The sequence below is a fragment of the Haemaphysalis longicornis genome, unplaced genomic scaffold (genome assembly GCF_048455015.1).
Source record: "Haemaphysalis longicornis isolate Haplotype H1 unplaced genomic scaffold, Haemaphysalis longicornis Haplotype H1 scaffold_6, whole genome shotgun sequence".
NCBI classification, from domain to species: domain Eukaryota; kingdom Metazoa; phylum Arthropoda; class Arachnida; order Ixodida; family Ixodidae; genus Haemaphysalis; species Haemaphysalis longicornis.
Genome location: NW_027526407.1, coordinates 211,350,711 through 211,373,736, shown reverse-complemented (window position 1 = coordinate 211,373,736; position 23,026 = coordinate 211,350,711). Strand labels below are relative to the sequence as shown.

The 23,026-nt window shown below is 48.8% G+C and overlaps 1 protein-coding gene and 16 non-coding genes across 17 annotated transcripts in view; 16 read left to right on the top strand and 1 right to left on the bottom strand.

Moving 5' to 3' along the window:
• Positions 1-23,026, bottom strand: part of LOC144143466 (uncharacterized) — a 338,543-nt gene that overhangs the window by 173,340 nt on the left and 142,177 nt on the right. The window lies entirely within an intron of this gene.
• Trnal-caa (transfer RNA leucine (anticodon CAA)) lies at positions 12,856-12,970 on the top strand. Its single transcript has 2 exons — positions 12,856-12,893; positions 12,925-12,970. It is a non-coding gene; the product is annotated as a tRNA-Leu (tRNA).
• On the top strand, positions 13,137-13,251 carry Trnal-caa (transfer RNA leucine (anticodon CAA)). Its single transcript has 2 exons — positions 13,137-13,174; positions 13,206-13,251. It is a non-coding gene; the product is annotated as a tRNA-Leu (tRNA).
• Positions 13,419-13,533, top strand: Trnal-caa (transfer RNA leucine (anticodon CAA)). The gene is made up of 2 exons: positions 13,419-13,456; positions 13,488-13,533. It is a non-coding gene; the product is annotated as a tRNA-Leu (tRNA).
• Trnal-caa (transfer RNA leucine (anticodon CAA)) lies at positions 13,982-14,096 on the top strand. The gene is made up of 2 exons: positions 13,982-14,019; positions 14,051-14,096. It is a non-coding gene; the product is annotated as a tRNA-Leu (tRNA).
• On the top strand, positions 14,264-14,378 carry Trnal-caa (transfer RNA leucine (anticodon CAA)). Its single transcript has 2 exons — positions 14,264-14,301; positions 14,333-14,378. It is a non-coding gene; the product is annotated as a tRNA-Leu (tRNA).
• Positions 14,546-14,660, top strand: Trnal-caa (transfer RNA leucine (anticodon CAA)). Its single transcript has 2 exons — positions 14,546-14,583; positions 14,615-14,660. It is a non-coding gene; the product is annotated as a tRNA-Leu (tRNA).
• Positions 14,828-14,942, top strand: Trnal-caa (transfer RNA leucine (anticodon CAA)). The gene is made up of 2 exons: positions 14,828-14,865; positions 14,897-14,942. It is a non-coding gene; the product is annotated as a tRNA-Leu (tRNA).
• Positions 15,110-15,224, top strand: Trnal-caa (transfer RNA leucine (anticodon CAA)). Its single transcript has 2 exons — positions 15,110-15,147; positions 15,179-15,224. It is a non-coding gene; the product is annotated as a tRNA-Leu (tRNA).
• Trnal-caa (transfer RNA leucine (anticodon CAA)) lies at positions 20,587-20,701 on the top strand. The gene is made up of 2 exons: positions 20,587-20,624; positions 20,656-20,701. It is a non-coding gene; the product is annotated as a tRNA-Leu (tRNA).
• Positions 20,869-20,983, top strand: Trnal-caa (transfer RNA leucine (anticodon CAA)). Its single transcript has 2 exons — positions 20,869-20,906; positions 20,938-20,983. It is a non-coding gene; the product is annotated as a tRNA-Leu (tRNA).
• Trnal-caa (transfer RNA leucine (anticodon CAA)) lies at positions 21,151-21,265 on the top strand. Its single transcript has 2 exons — positions 21,151-21,188; positions 21,220-21,265. It is a non-coding gene; the product is annotated as a tRNA-Leu (tRNA).
• Trnal-caa (transfer RNA leucine (anticodon CAA)) lies at positions 21,433-21,547 on the top strand. The gene is made up of 2 exons: positions 21,433-21,470; positions 21,502-21,547. It is a non-coding gene; the product is annotated as a tRNA-Leu (tRNA).
• Trnal-caa (transfer RNA leucine (anticodon CAA)) lies at positions 21,715-21,829 on the top strand. The gene is made up of 2 exons: positions 21,715-21,752; positions 21,784-21,829. It is a non-coding gene; the product is annotated as a tRNA-Leu (tRNA).
• Trnal-caa (transfer RNA leucine (anticodon CAA)) lies at positions 22,279-22,393 on the top strand. Its single transcript has 2 exons — positions 22,279-22,316; positions 22,348-22,393. It is a non-coding gene; the product is annotated as a tRNA-Leu (tRNA).
• Positions 22,561-22,675, top strand: Trnal-caa (transfer RNA leucine (anticodon CAA)). The gene is made up of 2 exons: positions 22,561-22,598; positions 22,630-22,675. It is a non-coding gene; the product is annotated as a tRNA-Leu (tRNA).
• Trnal-caa (transfer RNA leucine (anticodon CAA)) lies at positions 22,843-22,957 on the top strand. The gene is made up of 2 exons: positions 22,843-22,880; positions 22,912-22,957. It is a non-coding gene; the product is annotated as a tRNA-Leu (tRNA).

Sequence of the window (23,026 nt, the reverse complement as noted above, 5' to 3'; positions counted from 1 at the left end):
AACTGCCACCAGCAAAAGGGATATCGTGCAACTTCTTGAAGGAATCGAGAAGTGGGACGGCGGCGTGAAGTCCAACTCAGTCGCAGAAATGTGCGAGGCTGTTTGCTTACTGCTCGATCAGTTGTCTACGTCCCAAGAGGAAGACAGCGCCGACTGTATTCGTTTTCTGAAAGAGCAGGTGACTTTATACCTGGCAAGAAAACAGTGCAGACGCTACTCGTCCGATTTCATGATGTTTTGTTGCCTTCTGTTCACGATATCACCCCATGCGTACGCTTACATACGCAGCCATGGAAGTATCACATTCCCACATCCTATGACAATCAGGTCTGTGTGCTGTTCATATGGTATGAGCCCTCAACAAGAACATCGCAGTGAAACATTCCTGAGTTACATGGAAAACATTTCTGACCTAAAAGACGACCAGCGCTTTGTGACGATAATGGTAGATGAAATTCACATAAAATCTTACTTTGATTTTAAAAGGGGTAACATTACCGGCGTTGCGCTCAACCAAAATGAAGCTGCAAACTGCAAATTCAAAGAGGTTGCACACATTGTGCCAGCTGCACAAGGTGGAAGTGGAGTTCCTGCACAAGACGCTCAAAGATGTGATTTGCGGACCAGAAGAGATTGGGTACCGGTTCGTGAGTGACAACCCGGTGCACATACTCAAATGCATACGAAATGACTGGATAAACCAGAATAACGGCCAAGTTCCTTTCTACTTCCCCGATATTCAAACAGACGAAGCGCAGCCACAGCGCATGCAAACAGCATCATTTGCGACAATCAGAGAGCTTTACAGCAAAGAGAGTCACCACCTGTTGAAGCATGGGTACAGGCTGTCAAGAAAAGCCCTCTACCAATCCAATATTGAAAGGCAGAACGTAAAGCTTGCCATGCAAATATTCAACGATTTCTTGCCTGGGGTGTCGCGTGCTCTTGGAACGAAGCACAACCTCTTCTCCTTTGACGCCACTGCTACTTTCATTGAAATCGTCATCAAGTGGTGGAAAGTTGTAAATGTAAAAACTCCGTTGAAGGGAAAGAGGCTGCAAGACCAGTTCCAACAACCCGTGTTTTCCGTTGACAACGATCCGAAAGTCTACTTCTTGAGCACGCTGCGGACATGGCTGGAGGATTGGAAAAGCAAACGCCCGGACAAGAGTACTTTGACGAAGAAGACCCACGCTAGCCCTTGAGCACACCACCTACGGGCTTGTGGAGCTGGCTAGGTACAGCTTCGGATGTCCTACGTCCTTTTTGGAAAGATACCGACTGACTGTTTAGAAAACCGCTTCGGGAAGTATACAAGGTGTTCCAGCTATCATGCACCAAGATTTAAAAAGAAAGAGTAATGGCGTAACTCGATGAAAACCTACTGTATATTGTTCGCACTACTGTGAAAAAGCGGGCAGCATTTTTTTCGTTAATTAGACTTAACTAGTTGGTTGCAATTGCTTATCTAACTCACGAACTACTGTCCTAATCACTAAAGTGTCAATGAGGCACTTGTAGGTATATGCGAGGGGCATCTATCTGCGGTATTTTCAGCGACGAACTAGTTGCGTACACATTTATTCTGACTGATAAAGAAAACCCGCGAAATATGAAAAATACTACGTGATGGCGCCTCCGCACGCAGCGTAAATCAATGCCCTCAAACAGGCTTCCTCTGAGTTAGCCATAATGAAATAAACAAAATAAATAAAGAAGAAATCGCGACCGAGTTTGTGCCTTATCTGCCACGCGTCCCGCGAATCTTGCTGTTGCTGCTCCTTCCATGCATGCCATTATCAAGCTGGGGCCCTATTCTCGACTGCACAAATTGCCGGCAATTCAGGCAATTTGCCGGAAGTCTTTTCTGATTGGCTTTCAATTTTGCTCACGTGCTTCCGGTTGACAAAGCGGTTGTGTGTGCTGTCGTCATTTTGACGTTTCATGTCGTTTACGGACACCAGTTCTAAAGTTGGCCTTATTTCTCGTTACTAAAGGCTCATAATTCTTGGCCGGCAATGAAAAACCAGACTAAATGCAGCGGACATGACAACGTAAGCCTGTCTTTGCTATTCAACAACAATACTGCTTGTAATACACACCCCCTCTGTGATTGGCTGAGAAGGCGTGACGTAATTTAAACAGTTGGCGGGAACGATTACGTAATGCTTGGCAACTTCAGCCTGCGTAAAAGTGACGTAATGCTACGTAACAGCTTGAAAATGGCGGCTGTTTTTGTGGCAAAATGCAAGCAAAATAGGGCAGAAAATTGCCCCGGCTTACGGCGCCGCGAAATGTGCGGCAATTTGCAGCAGGCGCAGTTTCGCATGCGCGCTATTTAAAGCATGTTTTCTACCGAAACAAATTATAGTTTCAACTGCTTCCATGTCAGCGATCATGGAGCATACAAATAACGTGCAGTATTTCGCTTTTATGTTTGGCAATAAAATAAAAATTATTTGTTTGGCGTAACCGCAACATAAGAGGGCAGTACAAGCCTCTCCATGACAAAGAGTACCCAATGCATGGCATTTGTCCATACTCGTCCTTGTAAGCTGTTGGGTCACATGATCGAACTCAAGGTAAAAATAACAAAGAAAAGTGACTATTTGCTTCATTACAGCACTGATTGAAGTCGAGCTTGACGAATGAGTGAATAGGCGACATCGGTGCGCTCCGCGGTTATCAGGCGTAGCGCTTCGCTGCTCTTATGTGTCATAGAAGCGATGGTCGCGGCCGTCTTTTTCTGTGATCACGCATAAACTTGTAACATTGCAGCAGACGATGGCGTGGCGTGGTGGCGGCAGGGAAGGTGATAACGCAACAAAGCTTGCATTGAAGCAGAGAGCCCAGCTATGTTACTAAAAGCGATTGAAATAAATAAATAGATAGGGTAAAAAAATTGTGTGATGTTCTCTAGCTCAACATCCGCCTTTCGCTCGCTTTTGGATCAACGTTACTCGATCGCCTTGTGTTGTTGACGCGAAATTTGACCTCCAAAAATGTGTTTTTCTTGTCAGCCTCAGCTACTGTCTTAATTTTTATAGTACATGCCAAGTGTTTTTATATCTTCCTTGCACAATATTTGATACCTTGGTAGCGATCTTTATGAGTGACTCGTCAAATTACACTACATGTCGTCATAGCTATAGGTGCAGCACGTCACTGATTGCTTACGTCGTGCTTACGCAAAAAAACATGGGCGAAATGCCGGCAATTTGTGCAGTCGAGAATAGGGCCCCTGATGTGCTGTCTCTTGAGGCGGGTGACAGACGAAGCAGTTGCTTTCAATCAGCTTATTTGGGGACGCTGCGTCACAATGCGCGCGCAAGCGCCGTCACGCGGTATTTTTCATATTTCGCGGGTTTTATTTATCACTCAAAATAAATGAGTACGTAATTACTTCGTCGCTGAAAAAATGCCGCAGTTAGATGCCCCTCGTGGTTATACGTGCCTCATTGACACTTCAGTGATTAGTACAGTAATTCTCGAATTAAGTAATTAATTACAATTAATTAGTTAACTCTCATTAACTAACAAATAACTGTCCACTTCTCCACAGTACTGCAAACATTATGCACTAGGTTTTCTTCGAGTAACGCCATTGCTCTTTCTTTAAATCATAGTGCATGATAGCTGGGAAACACTGTAGACAACTGGCAGGTGCGCAGCACCACGTTTCCATCAGGCAGATTTATGAAGTGGAAAACAAGCTGCGCCTGCAGAGCACATTAACAACAGTTTCACCTCATCAGCACTGGGAATGTGTCCGGAAGCAGGCCGAGACGTTACTCCCCAGCTGCAACGTATTTGACTCGTTAATTCTACTGAAAAGGTTAAAAAGCCAAATGTTCGCACATTCCAGCCATCCAGCAACACATCTCCATGCAGGAATTGATGCCATTTCGGGCAGCTTTTTGCTTCTTATCTACATAAGCAGGAAAAATGTTCTGTGGGCTGCAATGTGCATTTATATTTGACGAAGTGATTAGCTGAAACGCTGAATAGTCCAAATAGTCCAAATTTCTTTAAACCTCACGCTGAATAGTCCGAATTAGGAGTTCTCGATTTAAAGAAATGAAATTTATTTTATAACAGTTGCATGAAGGTTTTAACATGGACTATGGTGACAAAATTGCAAGGAATTACCTTTCAGCATCATCAATAAAAAATGTGATCTGTATCCTCTCGAAAAACAAACTGCGCGCAAATTAACGAGGACAAGAACACATGAAGACCGCACAAGCGCAGCCGTCTTCGCCATTGCTCTTTTTTTGCTCTTTTGCGCGCAGTTTGTTTTTCGAGATGCATCATTACTAACTCGCCCAACTCTCAACCCTTTTACGCTCTGTATCCTGTTGTGAAGAATGCAAGGCAGAATGAAAGTATTACCAAGGGGAAGAAATTAGTTCAGGCCCTCTAATTATTTGAAGACGTAACAGTAATTTTTAAGAAATTTATTTTTAGAAATAATGAAAAAAGAGCTTAGACATTGACTACTGATTTTTTACATTTTATTTGCAAGATTTAGGAAAGCCACAGCTAAATACAAGAGGTAAATCTAAATAAATGCAGTGAGAAACTCTCCATCAAAGGGGGCCAAGCTGGCCAAGAATGCAGCCACTTACCCGTCGCCACAATAAAGCACTGCAACCTGCAACCACCTTAATTCGCATGCACGCGCACCATTTGTTGTAATAAAATGTGGAAGGTATGCCGCGACCTGTTTCTCAGCATTGGGGGTGCAGCATTCATTGCTGCTGTTAACTGGTGTGCATTGTATATGCCATCCACGTGGTCATAAGCTCAATTCATATATAGCCATATATAATATTAGGCCGCCATATATGATTTACCCATTTATGGCCTCGCCCATATATGGCAACGTCAGGAATGGGTATATAAGGCCATATATGGCCCACATCCATATATGGCCTCACCCATATATGGCCATGTCATGAATTGCCATATATGGCCATATATGGCACACCCATCTATGGCCACATATGCCCAATTCCTGACGTGGTCATATATGGCAATTTTTATATATGGCCTTATATGGCATTTTCGTAAGGGCTGCCCAGGGGATCTAGTGTTTGGGAAGTTAACCGACTTTGTTGGGAAATCCCCAGTGGAAGGGGTCGCAACTTTTTTAATGGGTACAGGCGTCCCTGGTCGAGTGCGGACCCTTGAAAGGGAATTTCACGTCTGGAAAGCTGCCTTTACCCTATCGAGGGGCCCCTGACCCTTGTCCATGTGGCAGGGCCCCCGGCCATCATGCCGCGTTGCGCCATTGCTGGGGGTGAAAGAGTCTGGCGGCATGTCCTGCCATAGGTGGTTGCGAGTTGAGCGCCTATCGTGGCTGTTGAAGGCACCATGTGAATTCGTGTTCCTTGATGGCGCTGGGCACCTACCGGTAAAATAGGTACAAGCGACTCCCTGGCCTGGCGCTCGGCCCTAGTGTGGGACTGCAACGCTTGGGAAGTTGACCCAGCTTGCACGGGAAATCGCCGCTATGGGAAGGGGTGGCTGCAAAGACGCGGGATCTTTTAGACCGACGGCGATGGTCGAGTGGTAGAACACTGGTATCGTAAGCGGGAGGTACCAGGTTCGAATCCTGTGCCGCCGGATACCCACCAGTATTTTTAAAGGGTACAAGCGTCCCCGTAGCGTAGCTTGTCTCGACGGTGGAAAAAACGCTTGCAGTTTGACTACAAGCAGCCTTGGGAGGCCATGTGGTACGTCCCTCGAACCCCTTCGGGCGGAGTCTGGGACCTCTGGGCACCCACCAGTTCAAAAGGTACAAGCGCCCCCTGTCTTGGCGGGGGATGAAGGGCTTGGACACGCACTACCACTGCGGTAGACGTGGTAAGTTCCTCTTGAGCCGCTGGTCACCCACCAGAATAAAAATGGGCACAGGCGCCCCCCGTACGAGGGATCCAGTGTACTGGAAACCATTCCACCACGTCGGTTTGTACTATGGGGTACGAGAATGTGGGAGGTACTGCGGTACCGCTGGGCACCAACCAGTGAAAATTGGTACAGGCACCCCCTGCACAGGCGATCTTGTGCTTGGGAAGTTACCCGACTTTGTCGGGAAATGCCGCGGCTCTGTCGGGAAATTTAGCGCCTGTCCGTGTCTTCTTTCTTGTGTGTTTTTTTATTTGCGCCACTCAGTATGTTCGCATTATCGTGCGCGGAGCCGCAGGTGTTGCCATTCGTTGCGCAATCCCGGGGAGGAGCTTCGGAGAGGAGATGAGGAATGCCGGAGAGGAGAGGAGTGTCGGAGAGGAGAGGAGAGAAGGAGATGAGAGAAAGAAAAGGAGGATGCACATGCGCAGTGGGGATGTGGACGCCGCACGGCGGAGGGAGTGACTCGTCTCGTGCTGGCCCAGGAAGACACCGGAAACACTGTCGCTCCAGGAGGCCTTAAAGGGATACTGAAGCAGTTTTTACAAAAAAAGAGCTTTTGCTCCCATTTTATCATTTTTCATACGGCGAACTCGAAAATCAAGTCAAAACTTGGCATAAACTATTAAAAAGCACTTAATTTTGGCAAAAATGAACAACGGGTGCCTACGGGCATGTGGCGAACCTCACCGCCGTTCGTGATTGGTCAAGTCTTCGTGACGTCGTCGTGAGGACCCTCGGAGGAGGCGGAGCATGAAACGCGTTCCCAGCGGGTCGTCGCGGTAGAAAACGCTCTATTTGCATTTGTGTAATTGATCCCACGATGGCCAGTCCGAGTAGTGAGTTTATCGTACACCCGTACTGTTCGAGCCTCTCGCCCGTGCACGAGCGGCGACGGCGACAAGTGCCGGCGACGAACAACACTTCCGAGGAATACGTGTCCCAACCGGCAACGTTCACCCGCATGGGAAACAGCTGAGTCGCCAAGCCATCGGCCAACTGCCGAGTTGCCCGACCGCGCTGTCATACTACGCCGACGGCGAAACAAACACGTCGGCCGATGGAAAGTCGCCGTAGTGTGACTGGTTCGCCGACCGAAGAAGCCAACAAAATCGGTCACCCGACCGGTCGCCCGACGCGTCGTCGGGAATCGGCCGAGAAGCGAAAACTGCTCCCCGACAACATCTGTGCCGCAATGAATGCGGCTCTATTTTGATAGTTTCTGGAGTGTAATAAACTCAGTAAGGTCCACGAAGCCCATGCAACTCAACACTAGCGCTAATGCAATCCGTATTTTGGCTTTCGACGCTTCGGCTGTGCTCTTCGGCGCCGCCGCTACCCCGGAGCTGCAAGCTGCAAATGGTGTGCGAACGGCTCGCCTGTAGAAAATGTAAGGTCAGTTTCGTGCAGAAGAAGAGTTACGTAGGGTAATTTGGGTAATAAGGCATCAATATCGGCCAAGGTTTTTCATGTGAAACGTAAAACCAAAGTACGACAAGCTCCATCCCCGCAGTGGGAAATCGCAGTCGCAGCCGCGCACACACATTTTTGCGAGCGTTTTCGCGAAGCAGCGGAGTTGATGGCGATAAGCTATTGTGGGGGCTTCGGGGAACCTTGCTGCGCAAGCGCTATTTAAGAAATTTCAGTTTACCAGCCAGGAATTCTGTAAACCAGCTAGTAAACACCGACGTATGACACGGAAGGATGGGCCTCCATCTATTACCTAGGCTATTTTGCACCGTGTCGCCATTTGTGCGGTGGCGCAGTGCTCTCGCGCGTCGCGCCCGTGCGCTCAACTTCGCGAGTTCAATTCCCGCCGAAGTATTTTTTTTTCTTTTTTTTTTTTAGGGGGTATGGTTTGCGTATGCAATTTGTGAATCATTTTCTGCGCTGATTTTGAGAAGCAACCACCTTTTCAATGGAAAATTTCCTTCGAAACATGCAAGTGGCGTCTTGAGCCACAACAATTAATTCTTTTCTCGCACCGTGCTTCTCGAAAATGCGGTACCATGGTGCAAAGTATATATCCTTCTTTATTAGAGGAGGTTAAATTTCTGCTGACGTACGGACTAATTTTTATGCAAATTTTAAGTGCTACAGAGGTCTTTTCACCGGGGGTTCATCCATAACATCCATATTATTACTGTCGCGGCACCAGCGCACAGCTCTTTTCTCTTTGTCCGTGATCCAACAAGAAGTTCAGGAGTACATACAGTACAAGCAGCGCACACGCCACTACGCACCAACGGCTTCAGTCGTGCAGCGGCGACACGATACTCCAATTTTGACTACAGAGAGCAGCTCCTCACATGTTTTTTGCGACGTCACCACTGCTGTTCCAGATTTTAGAGCCGATATCCCGCCGCTGGGGCTTTTGTAACTGCAGTGGCATCGCCACTTAGTTCAGCATGAGCTATATTGAAACGCTTTGATCAGTAGTGGTCCCTTCTGAGGCACTCATATCACGATAAGCATGTTTTCATAACAGGTGTTCATGCGCGCACTGCGTTACAATGACCGACGAAGAAGATTGCTGCTGTTGCCAGGAGATACGGGAGGTTCGAGAGAGGCAAAGGCACCCCAGGTGCGCCACAACCACCAGAAAACTAAAAAAATGTGTGCCTCAACAAGGCTGTGCTGGAGGTTGCACTTCGACAGAATGGCATCCCGATACTGCCTAGAAGCAGCCTGTCTGGGAATGTCTGGAACACAACGCACTCGCCTTTGTTGGCTTGAAGTGTTCCCTCTTTACAGTAGCAACCCACTGAGCAGGGAGTTTCGGCTCCCGCGGGAAGCTGTGAAAGACCACTTTACCGCGGCCATAGGTGCTGTTGCAACCGAATGCCGAGCAGAACCTCGGCATGGTTACTCCGCTTCCTCGGCACGATTGTGAAGCAGTACAACGCAGCACTGAAAAAGTTTCCACTACTAGTTGCTAAATTAAAGCAAAACACAGCACGGGGCCCAGGAAAGCTAACGCTGGCGGACGGCACGCTGAGAAAGGCAGCAGCAGGGGCCGAACACTTGCCGCGGCGGCCGATCGCTCCTCACGACGACGTCACCACGACCCCTTTCACTCTCGTGCCGTCCTCCTCCCCTGCGCTCCGCGCGTCGCGGGGGCGTGGCGATGGCGCTTGTTTATTCGCCTATTACGCCGCTATTTCAACCAAAAAAAAAAGAAAAAAATTCCCCCGCATTTCCCCGAGGGGGAGAATGTGAAAGTGCGAATGCACGGTTGTCGGCTCGCTTGCGACGCTTGCGCTCGGCCCCCGCAGCCCACAGCCTCGCCGCCTTCTCTTCCATCTCTTCCATCGGGTTTGTAGTATCACGTGTACACCACGCAGTTATCAAGCCGCTATAACGCCACTGAGTCGCCAACGCACGCCGCTGACGACGTAGTTTGAATGCGTTAAAGATATAAGGCGCGTCAACACTGATATCACCGTCGCGTCCGTGGCTTGATCGGTAGAGCGTCGCGCTGCGGCCGCGAAGTCCGCGGATCGAAACCTGGCGCCGGATGCTGTTTCTTTATAGAGGAGCACTGCGGACGCCGACGCCGACGCCGGCGGTGGATGGTTTGGGGTCGCTTATAAAGTGTATTCACACTTAAAAGACCTCGTAGGTGAGGTGTTTAAGGTCAACGTTTCCGAATTTCTGTGTATTCAGCAAATTGAAAACTGCCTCAGTTTCCCTTTAAAGGGGAAGCGTGCTCGTCTCGTGCCGGCCAACGAACACAGCGGCAACACTGTCGCTCTAGGAGCCCTTAAAGGGAAAGACGCCACCGGGCGATCAGCAAGCCGAGCATGCGCAGTGGGGGTGTGGTCGCCGCACGGCGGAGGGAGGGACATAGCCCTGACCATCAGATGCTTCGCATCTAAAATGGTGTGGGAAACAGCTATCCATGCTTGCGCGCGCACCTGTGTGCAATCTGTTTTTATGCCCAAGCTTTGGTACGTAATGCAGGTTTCGCATTGTTCGCGAGCAGATGTGCAGAGTTTCCATCGAGTGTGCGCAGTGTTTATATGGTGCTCTACGTGGGATCGGACTAGTCGAACTAACCGCTTCCGAAGAGTTCGCAGCGATGGTTTATCTTTGGAGCATCTTTTTTTGCGGCAGATTGTGAACCGCGTTTTTTTTGCGTGACATGCGTGATCCTTTTCAGTGCAAAATCCGCCAAATGCGTCTGGGCAGAGCTTTGCCACACAATGTTGTTTCAATGTATGGCTTTGTTTCTGGAATTCACGGATATGTTCGAAAGGTTGCGGATGCGAAAAAATTTTTGAGTGCGGGTTTCTCAATGGAATATTTGGCGAGTGTGACAAGAAAAAAAGCTGTATGGAGACCTTGTCGACACTAATTTGCCTATTACACAGTACAGATCCATATACCGTGCAGGGGCAGGGCAGGATGTGGTGAAAAGAGTGAAAAGGATGTCAGTACGGCCTTATGTTACATCTTTTTTTCTTTAAGTGGCCCGCTAGGGTGCTACCGGTGAAGACTTGGATGGTAGAAAAACGATTGTTTGTGCCGTGGGTGGAGGAGTGTTTAGTATGCAAAAAGCCCGGGAAAGTTGAGCATGTGTTTCTAGATTGCTGGGATGGAGTTTTCTTTTGGGATGTTTTACAGCGCACGCTGAAGAAAGATTTTCCGCTAAACAGCCCCGGTATTCGATACTTGGCTGTAGAAGACAAGGAAGGAGCTCCGTTCGATCTCATAATGCTGCTGGCCCTGCATGGTATTTGGAGGTCTCGACTGGCAGTTCGCTACAGCGATGTCGACGCGAGACCCGGAAAAGTGCTTTTGCGAAAACGGTCGCCAAATTGTAAAAGTTTCAAGAGCGCAACCTTGTCGACGTGACTGGTTGCCTGTATTAGAAAGAGTAACTAGGTCGAGGGAAAGTGGCTATTCTGTAGCTAGATTAGGAAAAAGCGTTCGATTTTGTCGCCTATGATATTCTTTTTGAAATACTCGAACATGTCGACATTGGTTCAGTTATACTACAAGGTATCAAAATGAGCTACTTCCAGAGCACAACAAGTGCCATCGTTAACAAAACAGTCACTGAACGGATTGCGCTACGTTTCTCAATTAAGCAAGGCTGCCCACTGGCACCGCAGCTTTTCGCGCTATACCTCGACCCTTTCTGTTTAAGTGTCTTAAACAGCGATGATGTGTGCAGATACCGGCTTACTTGAAGTGAATTAAAATATTGGCATATGCCGATGATGTTGCCATCATACGTCAGGACAAACCAAGCATTGCCGCTGCTCTACAAAAAGCTAAACTTTTTGGCAAACATACCGGAAGCAGTGTAAACTGGGGCAAATGCCTCGGATTTTGGCATCGTGAATGGGAAGCCCCGGAACAAACATACGAAAACGTCCAGTGGACCATCACGCCCTCCAGATACCGTGGTGTGCCCCAAAATCACTACCGAGACATGGATACTTTCTGGGCAGAGCAAATCGAACTCGTCCTGGAAAAGACGATGAAGTGGGCCGGACGCGATTTATCGATGTTTGCCCGAGCAATCCTATGTAATATATTTTTAGTTGCCAAGGTGTGGTATGCGCTACAGGTTCTTTTCATGACGCGGTCAAGCATACAACGGCTGCACAGAGTGTTTGCAGCTTTTGTTTGGGGCTCCACGTGGGAGCGCATCAGCCGTTCCAATTTGTTTCTTTCTGATAAGTCGGGGGGTCTGGGACTTGTGCATTTATTTTTGAGACAAGTGGTGTCACGGTTTTTGTTTCTAAGAGACCAAAGTGACAGCTTCATACGGACAAAGATTCAGATAAGACTGCGAGAGGCCCTACCTGATTTCATTGTTTCTACAAGCGATGTACCAATGACCAGCCTGCGAGGATTTCTGCGTGAAGTTGTGTGGTCGCGCAAAGTTCTAAAGGCGCGGTTTTCCCTGAAGTACCTCAGCGGTGTACCACGTATAAAACTGTATAAAGGTGTCATTGAAATATCCTTACCTGTTCCGTCTACAGACCCATAGGTATTAATTCCACTGCAATGAATGTCTTAAAGCGAGTCAAAAAGATGCCGGTGAAGGTATCAGCCAGAAGTTTCTTTTTCCAGCTGTACACTGGAACACTGCCCGTGAAACCATGGTTGCAGTAAATAGGCATTTTTGTTCCTTGTAACGTAAATTTTGTGTTTTGCCACAGGCCAGAAACAGTTGAGCACATATTATTGTATTGTTCAGATGCCGTTTTCCATGGGGACATCCTTCAGAGAACAATTAAAAAGGCATTACCAATCACACCGTTTGGTATACGGTTCTTGCCTACCGATAATGAAGACGGTGTCCCTCTGGACATGTTCATGCTTCTGAGCCTACATAGTTTATGAAGGCCACGTATGAATGTCAGGCATGCTAACCCAAACGGGCGGGCTGCTAAGGACTACTTCACTGAGAGTGTGACCTACATCCGAGAAGTGTACAAACTCGAGGAGGGTATGGCCAACTGGATGCACTTATTGAATGACCTTGTAACCATGAGACGGTTTTAACTCAGCTGCACTGGCCATAGTGTATTGGTTGGTATTATTTTACCTTGTACTGTTTGTAAGCATGTCATTTTGTTTTGTTCTATTGTATCAAGCAGGTAATAAAGAAAAAAAAGCTCAAGCCTCAAGGACTCAAGGATCTGCCTCAAGGATCTGCCTTTTCGCAAGGATCAAGGACTCAAGGCTCTGCCTTTCCCTTCACAAGGTGCGGGATTTCTGGTCCACGAATGTGGGCGTGGGTTCGAATCCCACTTCTGACACTACTTTTTCATTTTTACGTCGGAGCTGTTAACTTATAACCCCATATGCTCCCCCACGATGCGTTCCCATGGGAGGAAACCGAGCCAATAAGCGTAGGTGAAGCGCGCTTAAAACCGCTAAGCATTTTGCATTGATTTTTTGCCTATTACCCGCGCTTAGACAACTGTCAGAATGGCCGAGAGGTCTAAGGCGCCAGACTCAAGGCTCTGCCTTTCCCTTCACAAGGTGCGGGATTTCTGGTCCACGAATGTGGGCGTGGGTTCGAATCCCACTTCTGACACTACTTTTTCATTTTTACGTCGGAGCTGTTAACTTATAACCCCATATGCTCCCCCACGATGCGTTCCCATGGGAGGAAACCGAGCCAATTAGCGTAGGTGAAGCGCGCTTAAAACCGCTAAGCATTTTGCATTGATTTTTTGCCTATTACCCGCGCTTAGACAACTGTCAGAATGGCCGAGTGGTCTCGGGCGCCAGACTCAAGGCTCTGCCTTTCCCTTCACAAGGTGCGGGATTTCTGGTCCACGAATGTGGGCGTGGGTTCGAATCCCACTTCTGACACTACTTTTTCATTTTTACGTCGGAGCTCTTAACTTATAACCCCGTATGCTCCCCCACGATGCGTTCCCATGGGAGGAAACCGAGCCAATAAGCGTAGGTGAAGCGCGCTTAAAACCGTTAAGCATTTTGCATTGATTTTTGCGCCTATTACCCCCACTTAGACAACTGTCAGAATGGCCGAGAGGTCTAAGGCGCCAGACTCAAGGCTCTGCCTTTCCCTTCACAAGGTGCGGGATTTCTGGTCCACGAATGTGGGCGTGGGTTCGAATCCCACTTCTGACACTACTTTTTCATTTTTACGTCGGAGCTGTTAACTTATAACCCCATATGCTCCCCCACGATGCGTTCCCATGGGAGGAAACCGAGCCAATTAGCGTAGGTGAAGCGCGCTTAAAACCGCTAAGCATTTTGCATTGATTTTTTGCCTATTACCCGCGCTTAGACAACTGTCAGAATGGCCGAGTGGTCTCGGGCGCCAGACTCAAGGCTCTGCCTTTCCCTTCACAAGGTGCGGGATTTCTGGTCAACGAATGTGGGCGTGGGTTCGAATCCCACTTCTGACACTACTTTTTCATTTTTACGTCGGAGCTGTTAACTTATAACCCCGTATGCTCCCCCACGATGCGTTCCCATGGGAGGAAACCGAGCCAATAAGCGTAGGTGAAGCGCGCTTAAAACCGTTAAGCATTTTGCATTGATTTTTGCGCCTATTACCCCCACTTAGACAACTGTCAGAATGGCCGAGAGGTCTAAGGCGCCAGACTCAAGGCTCTGCCTTTCCCTTCACAAGGTGCGGGATTTCTGGTCCACGAATGTGGGCGTGGGTTCGAATCCCACTTCTGACACTACTTTTTCATTTTTACGTCGGAGCTGTTAACTTATAACCCCGTATGCTCCCCCACGATGCGTTCCCATGGGAGGAAACCGAGCCAATAAGCGTAGGTGAAGCGCGCTTAAAACCGTTAAGCATTTTGCATTGATTTTTGCGCCTATTACCCCCACTTAGACAACTGTCAGAATGGCCGAGAGGTCTAAGGCGCCAGACTCAAGCCTCTGCCTTTCCCTTCACAAGGTGCGGGATTTCTGGTCCATGAATGTGGGCGTGGGTTCGAATCCCACTTCTGACACTACTTTTTCATTTTTACGTCAGAGCTGTTAACTTATAACCCCATATGCTCCCCCACGATGCGTTCCCATGGGAGGAAACCGAGCCAATAAGCGTAGGTGAAGCGCGCTTAAAACCGTTAAGCATTTTGCATTGATTTTTGCGCCTATTACCCCCGCTTAGACAACTGTCAGAATGGCCGAGTGGTCTAAGGCGCCAGACTCAAGGCTCTGCCTTTCCCTTCACAAGGTGCGGGATTTCTGGTCCACGAATGTGGGCGTGGGTTCGAATCCCACTTCTGACACTACTTTTTCATTTTTACGTCGGAGCTGTTAACTTATAACCCCATATGCTCCCCCACGAGGCGTTCCCATGGGAGGAAACCGAGCCAATAAGCGTAGGTGAAGCGCGCTTAAAACCGTTAAGCATTTTGCATTAATTTTTGCGCCTATTACCCCCGCTTAGACAACTGTCAGAATGGCCGAGCGGTCTAAGGCGCCAGACTCAAGGCTCTGCCTTTCCCTTCACAAGGTGCGGGATTTCTGGTCCACGAATGTGGGCGTGGGTTCGAATCCCACTTCTGACACTACTTTTTCATTTTTACGTCGGAGCTGTTAACTTATAACCCCGTATGCTCCCCCACGATGCGTTCCCATGGGAGGAAACCGAGCCAATAAGCGTAGGTGAAGCGCGCTTAAAACCGTTAAGCATTTTGCATTGATTTTTGCGCCTATTACCCCCACTTAGACAACTGTCAGAATGGCCGAGAGGTCTAAGGCGCCAGACTCAAGGCTCTGCCTTTCCCTTCACAAGGTGCGGGATTTCTGGTCCACGAATGTGGGCGTGGGTTCGAATCCCACTTCTGACACTACTTTTTCATTTTTACGTCGGAGCTGTTAACTTATAACCCCGTATGCTCCCCCACGATGCGTTCCCATGGGAGGAAACCGAGCCAATAAGCGTAGGTGAAGCGCGCTTAAAACCGTTAAGCATTTTGCATTGATTTTTGCGCCTATTACCCCCACTTAGACAACTGTCAGAATGGCCGAGAGAGGATTCTGCTTCCGGCCGCGCTAGTGTGCGGACGCGGGATGATTGGCTCCTCAGGAGCGGTGAATGCGGCCATGTCTGGCCGCGGAAACAGGTTTTTTGGCCAGGAATCCGGAGATTACCCCGTCAGTTTGCCAATGCTGCCAACAGGTCGGTGTGTTTTAAACACCATTTTTCTTCATGCGGACGTTCGTGCGAGGCCTTATCGCGTCGAAGATTTCAGGGACACTTTGGCTCGTTTGGAACTGCTCCCCGAGGTGCTTGCCTTGGGGGCGTATCAAATGAACCACGTATGGGCCCTGACATTCAGGGACGAAAGCGGCGTGAAGCGCATGCTCGCGGCCACCGACGTGAAGGTGAAGGAGCGCCGGTGCCTCGTCATCGATCCGGCGAACCAGGATGTGCGGATGAAACTGCACTGGATTCTGTACAACGTGCCGGACGACGAGGTGCGAGCGGCGCTGCTTCCTTACGGGCGCGTCGTCGACATCGGACGCGAGAGGTGGCGTGTCAAGGGCATGAATGAGAAAGGTTCGACGACGCGGTCGGTGACCCTCAGGCTCAACGCCGGCGTGAGGCTCGACGACCTGCCGCACGAGCTCCGGGTTGCGGGCGGCCAGGCGCTCGTGGTCGTTCCAGGCCGGGCCCCGCAGTGCCTCCGCTGCTCGGGGACGGGCCATATGAGGCGCGACTGCAAGGTGCCGCGCTGCACTGTCTGCCGCCGCTTCGGTCACGAAGCGACGCAGTGCGTGCGGACGTATGCACATGTCACCGGACCTGTCGGAGACGCGGACGCGGCCGAAAACCGTATGGACGAGGAGGAGGCGGAGGCTGCGGCAGCCGGCGGAGGTGGTGCGTCCGCACCCGGGGACCCTTTGGCGGAACCAGGCGTGGAGGACGTAAATGCTGCGTCCGCGGAGCAGCAATCGACCTCCCAGAACGACCCTACGCCAGTGGCACCTGCGCTGGACGCGAAAAGTGAGGAGTGTGTTGGGGCGGGTTCGACGAACACCGCCTTAACTCGTGAAGTGCGTGACGCCGGCGACGGCGACGGAGACGACCCGGAAGCCACCGTCAAGCGGCCGCGTAAGGAGGACGACAATCGTGAGGACTCTGGTGACTCCGGCAACGTCAAGGCAAGTGTGGGAGGGGTTATGCTGAGGCGTCCAAGCTTCAAGCCAAAGCCCAACACCACGCCTTATGACAGAGGACATGCAACGGGGAAGCCACCGTAAGCGAAACGTTTGCTGTTTTTTGGGGGGAGAGGTCTTCGAGTGAGCGTTACGGCACGGACAACACTTTTCCTTTTTTTGAGGGGTAGAAAACGGGGCGGGGCCAGTGTTTCTGTAGCGCGTGTGTAACAATGTGCGACGTGCCTTCATCTTCCATTCATGCGGTGTTCATATCATCTGCGTTGTGCCACCCTTAATGTACGCGGTCTTTCTGAGCGCAAACGTCAAAGTCAATTGTACAGACTCATCAGCGAAAGGCAGTTAGACGTCGTGGCCTTTCAGGAGACTAAAGTAGAGACCGAGCAAAGCACGGAAAGGATGGTGGGGGTGTTCAATTCCAGTTATGAAGTCTGTGTCAGCCATGCCGTTGGTTTATCGGCTGGGTGTCTCATTTTAATACGTCGGAGCAGCGGCGCAGTAGTGCAAAACGTGATGTCCAGTTTGTCTGGGCGCTTTGTTATTTGTGATTTTATTTTTGCCTCAAAAGAATGGCGTATTGTTTGCGTGTACGCGCCGACAAAAGCCGATGAAAGGAAAGTGTTTTTCGAAGAATTACGGGCGTGGCTTGGCACAGAACGGGTTGTCGTGTTAATGGGAGATTTTAATTGTGTGTGCTCGGCTCGCGATAAATCTACTTGTACTCCTTATCGCGACGGAAGCACGATTGAATTGAATGGTATCGCGGCAGATTTTGGTTTGGAAGACGTGGGGGATGCGTTGGAATGTAAGACGCAGATCCAATTCACCCATTTTCAAGGCACGAGCCACGCAAGATTAGACCGAGCATATATTTCGTTAGAACTTCTGCCGGAGTGCTCGGAGTATAGTGTTACACCCGTGTCGTTCAGCGACCATTGCCTAGTGTCGTTCTTGATTGGAAAGCTCAAAGATAAAAAGTCGTTCAACTGGGACTTGTGGAAAATGAACAGCTTATTGTTGAAGGATGAAGAATTTGTAAAAGAAGTGACGAAAAAGATTAGGAACCTTGAACAGGATACATGTGACTGTGCCTCTAAGTGGGAGAACTTCAAAGCAGAAATTAAGATGTCAGCATTGGAAAGGTCAGCTGCCTTAAATTATGAGAAAAGAAAAAAGGAAGGCCTGCTTAGAGCAAACCTGGAGACGCTTTCTGCACTAGAGTGCAAGTCACCTGGACTGTTCAAGGAAGACATTAAAACTTTGAAAAATCAGATAGAGGCTATAGAACAAGAAAAATATCATGGCGCGATAGTGCGAGCTCGTGCGGAAAAGTTCATGTTAGGGGAAGCCCCTACAAAGAGAGCGCTTAGCTCTGAAAAGAGATACGCAGCCCGCAACTCTATCGCGGAAATAGAGTATAAAGGGCAGGTTCTCGATGAACAACAAGCAATTAGCAATGCCTTTTGTGAGTTTTATGATGGTTTGTTTTCGTGTCAACCTGTAGACTTAGAACGATTTAAGGACAATTTTTTAAATTTCTTGTCGACGATAGATGAAGAGGTAAAAGAACATTTAGAATTACCAATTACAGTAGAAGAAGTTAGGAAGGCTATTGACGAATTAAGTCCTGGAAAGTCTCCAGGCCCTGACGGGTTGTGCACTGCGTTCTACAAAGCTTTCCGCAATCACCTAAGTCCAATGTTATGTGACCTGTACACAGAAGCGTACACACTAGGAAGATTTCCACCCTCGTTCTCACAATCGCACACTGTTCTCATACCCAAAACAGATGTAAAAGAAGAGCTCAGAAAAGTTACTGCGTATAGGCCGATATCTTTAACGAATGTAGATTATAAAATATTAATGAAAGTCTTAGCAAGGAGGTTACAGAGTGTGATAATAGACATAGTAGGCGAACACCAAACATGTGGAATAAAAGGAAGGTCTATAACTAGTAATATACACATAGCACGGAGCATTCTCGAGTGTTGTGACGGCATGGATGAGGTTGTAGCCATGCTACAAATAGACCTTGAGAAGGCCTTTGATAAGGTCTCTCATGAGCTACTCTATACTATTTTGGAAAACATAAACCTAGGAAAAGTAATAACGGAGGGCGTAAGAATGGCGTATAAGGGGTGTTCAACAAGGCTGGTAATAAATAAGTCAGTGAGCCGTCAAATAACTGTTACGCGTTCAGTGCGGCAAGGATGCCCGCTGTCCCCTTTGCTCTTTTGTTTGTACATCGAGTCGTTTTGTGCTAGCATAATAAACAGCAATAATATTCATGGTTTCCAGTTGCAGGCATGCGAGGTACGTGTATTGGCATACGCGGACGATATCGCTTTATTTTGTCGAGACAGAAAAAGTATTAGCAATGCAGTTGCGTTGCTTAAGACATTTTGTGAGTATACTGGGAGCTCTGTAAATTGGAGCAAGTGCATGGGATTCTGGCACGGCAATTGGGACGTAACCCCTAGTGTCTTTGAAGGTATGAACTGGCAGGTTGTGCCGGTCAAATACTTAGGCGTGCCACTTGAAAACTACAGAGATAGCGACCCGTACTGGCGAAGCCAGACGACTGCGATGCGTGATAAAGCGGAAAAGTGGGAAGGGAAGGGGCGTGCGCTGTCGATGTTTGCGCGCGCAACGGTGTGCAACATATTTTTGTTCGCGAAACTTTGGTACGTTTTGCAAGTGATCCACTGTTCTCGCGCTAATGTTCAGCGGCTACATCGCGTTTGTGCTGTTTTTGTTTGGGGCTCGTCCTGGGAAAGGACGAGTAGGACGAATCTTTTTCGAAGAGTACGCGAAGGCGGTTTATCGCTCTCGCATCTTTTTTTGAGACAAGTGGTGAATCGTTTTTATTTCTTGCGCGAGGTAAAGGACCCCTTCCTGCGCACTGTTATTCAAGTCAGGTTAGGCAGGCTATTGCCCCAATTTATTGTTACGTCATGTCAAAGCTACAATGGAGGAGTACACGGGTATTTAAAAGAAGTTGTTCAAGCGACACAATTTCTTTGTGTACGGTTCTCTATGGAGTACTTGAGTGCCGTGTCGAAGAAAAAGCTGTATAAAGACCTTGCTGAAATCTGTTTTCCTGTTCCTTTATACCGATCCATGTTTCCGGTGGGCCCCGGGCAGAACGTTTTGAAACGTGTTAAAGCTATGGCCATTCCCCCGGGTGTTAAAACATTTTTCTTTAAACTGCACTGTGGCGTGTTACCAGTTAAAACATGGATGTTAGAAAAGGGTCTGTTTGTGCCATGGGGTGTGGACTGTTCTTTGTGTAAAAAGCCCGAGACGGTGGAACATGTTTTTTTGGATTGTTGGGATGGGGTGTTTTTGTGGGACGTTCTTCAGCGAACATTGAAAAAGGAGTTTCCGTTGAGCTCTTATGGCATCCGGTTTTTGGCAGTGCAAAACGATAATGGAGTGCCTTACGACCTAGTGATGTTGCTGGTTCTCCACGGAATATGGAGGTCTCGAATGGCGTTTCGGCACTGTGACGTAGACGGAAGGCCAGCAAGGCAGTATTTCTGTGAGAGTGCCCAACGTATTGTAGAAATGTGGAAGAGTCAGAACTGTACTCCTGAATGGTTGCATGAATTTGAAAAGGTATTGGCTATGCCCCGTTTTTAGTTATGTAGCGCTGGCTTGAGTGAAGTCAGCGATTTTATCATATGTACCGTAGTTTCTGGATTTTGTTTGAAACCGGCAATAAAGAAAAAAAAAAAAAAAAAAAAAAACAGAATGGCCGAGAGGTCTAAGGCGCCAGACTCAAGGCTCTGCCTTTCCCTTCACAAGGTGCGGGATTTCTGGTCCACGAATGTGGGCGTGGGTTCGAATCCCACTTCTGACACTACTTTTTCATTTTTACGTCGGAGCTGTTAACTTATAACCCCGTATGCTCCCCCACGATGCGTTCCCATGGGAGGAAACCGAGCCAATAAGCGTAGGTGAAGCGCGCTTAAAACCGTTAAGCATTTTGCATTGATTTTTGCGCCTATTACCCCCACTTAGACAACTGTCAGAATGGCCGAGAGGTCTAAGGCGCCAGACTCAAGGCTCTGCCTTTCCCTTCACAAGGTGCGGGATTTCTGGTCCACGAATGTGGGCGTGGGTTCGAATCCCACTTCTGACACTACTTTTTCATTTTTACGTCGGAGCTGTTAACTTATAACCCCGTATGCTCCTCCACGATGCGTTCCCGTGGGAGGAAACCGAGCCAATAAGCGTAGGTGAAGCGCGCTTAAAACCGTTAAGCATTTTGCATTGATTTTTGCGCCTATTACCCCCACCTAGACAACTGTCAGAATGGCCGAGAGGTCTAAGGCGCCAGACTCAAGGCTCTGCCTTTCCCTTCACAAGGTGCGGGATTTCTGGTCCACGAATGTGGGCGTGGGTTCGAATCCCACTTCTGACACTACTTTTTCATTTTTACGTCGGAGCTGTTAACTTATAACCCCGTATGCTCCCCCACGATGCGTTCCCATGGGAGGAAACCGAGCCAATAAGCGTAGGTGAAGCGCGCTTAAAACCGTTAAGCATTTTGCATTGATTTTTGCGCCTATTACCCCCACTTAGACAACTGTCAGAATGGCCGAGAGGTCTAAGGCGCCAGACTCAAGGCTCTGCCTTTCCCTTCACAAGGTGCGGGATTTCTGGTCCACGAATGTGGGCGTGGGTTCGAATCCCACTTCTGACACTACTTTTTCATTTTTACGTCGGAGCTGTTAACTTATAACCCCGTATGCTCCCCCACGATGCGTTCCCATGGGAGGAAACCGAGCCAATAAGCGTAGGTGAAGCGCGCTTAAAACCGTTAAGCATTTTGCATTGATTTTTGCGCCTATTACCCCCACTTAGACAACTGTCAGAATGGCCGAGAGGTCTAAGGCGCCAGACTCAAGGCTCTGCCTTTCCCTTCACAAGGTGCGGGATTTCTGGTCCACGAATGTGGGCGTGGGTTCGAATCCCACTTCTGACACTACTTTTTCATTTTTACGTCGGAGCTGTTAACTTATAACCCCGTATGCTCCCCCACGATGCGTTCCCATGGGAGGAAACCGAGCCAATAAGCGTAGGTGAAGCGCGCTTAAAACCGTTAAGCATTTTGCATTGATTTTTGCGCCTATTACCCCCACTTAGACAACTGTCAGAATGGCCGAGAGGTCTAAGGCGCCAGACTCAAGGCTCTGCCTTTCCCTTCACAAGGTGCGGGATTTCTGGTCCACGAATGTGGGCGTGGGTTCGAATCCCACTTCTGACACTACTTTTTCATTTTTACGTCGGAGCTGTTAACTTATAACCCCGTATGCTCCCCCACGATGCGTTCCCATGGGAGGAAACCGAGCCAATAAGCGTAGGTGAAGCGCGCTTAAAACCGTTAAGCATTTTGCATTGATTTTTGCGCCTATTACCCCCACTTAGACAACTTTCAGAATGGCCGAGTGGTCTCGGGCGCCAGACTCAAGGCTCTGCCTTTCCCTTCACAAGGTGCGGGATTTCTGGTCCACGAATGTGGGCGTGGGTTCGAATCCCACTTCTGACACTACTTTTTCATTTTTACGTCGGAGCTGTTAACTTATAACCCCATATGCTCCCCCACGATGCGTTCCCATGGGAGGAAACTGAGCCAATAAGCGTAGGTGAAGCGCGCTTAAAACCGTTAAGCATTTTGCATTGATTTTTGCGCCTATTACCCCCACTTAGACAACTGTCAGAATGGCCGAGAGGTCTAAGGCGCCAGACTCAAGGCTCTGCCTTTCCCTTCACAAGGTGCGGGATTTCTGGTCCACGAATGTGGGCGTGGGTTCGAATCCCACTTCTGACACTACTTTTTCATTTTTACGTCGGAGCTGTTAACTTATAACCCCGTATGCTCCCCCACGATGCGTTCCCATGGGAGGAAACCGAGCCAATAAGCGTAGGTGAAGCGCGCTTAAAACCGTTAAGCATTTTGCATTGATTTTTGCGCCTATTACCCCCACTTAGACAACTGTCAGAATGGCCGAGAGGTCTAAGGCGCCAGACTCAAGGCTCTGCCTTTCCCTTCACTAGGTGCGGGATTTCTGGTCCACGAATGTGGGCGTGGGTTCGAATCCCACTTCTGACACTACTTTTTCATTTTTACGTCGGAGCTGTTAACTTATAACCCCGTATGCTCCCCCACGATGCGTTCCCATGGGAGGAAACCGAGCCAATAAGCGTAGGTGAAGCGCGCTTAAAACCGTTAAGCATTTTGCATTGATTTTTGCGCCTATTACCCCCACTTAGACAACTGTCAGAATGGCCGAGAGGTCTAAGGCGCCAGACTCAAGGCTCTGCCTTTCCCTTCACAAGGTGCGGGATTTCTGGTCCACGAATGTGGGCGTGGGTTCGAATCCCACTTCTGACACTACTTTTTCATTTTTACGTCGGAGCTGTTAACTTATAACCCCGTATGCTCCCCCACGATGCGTTCCCA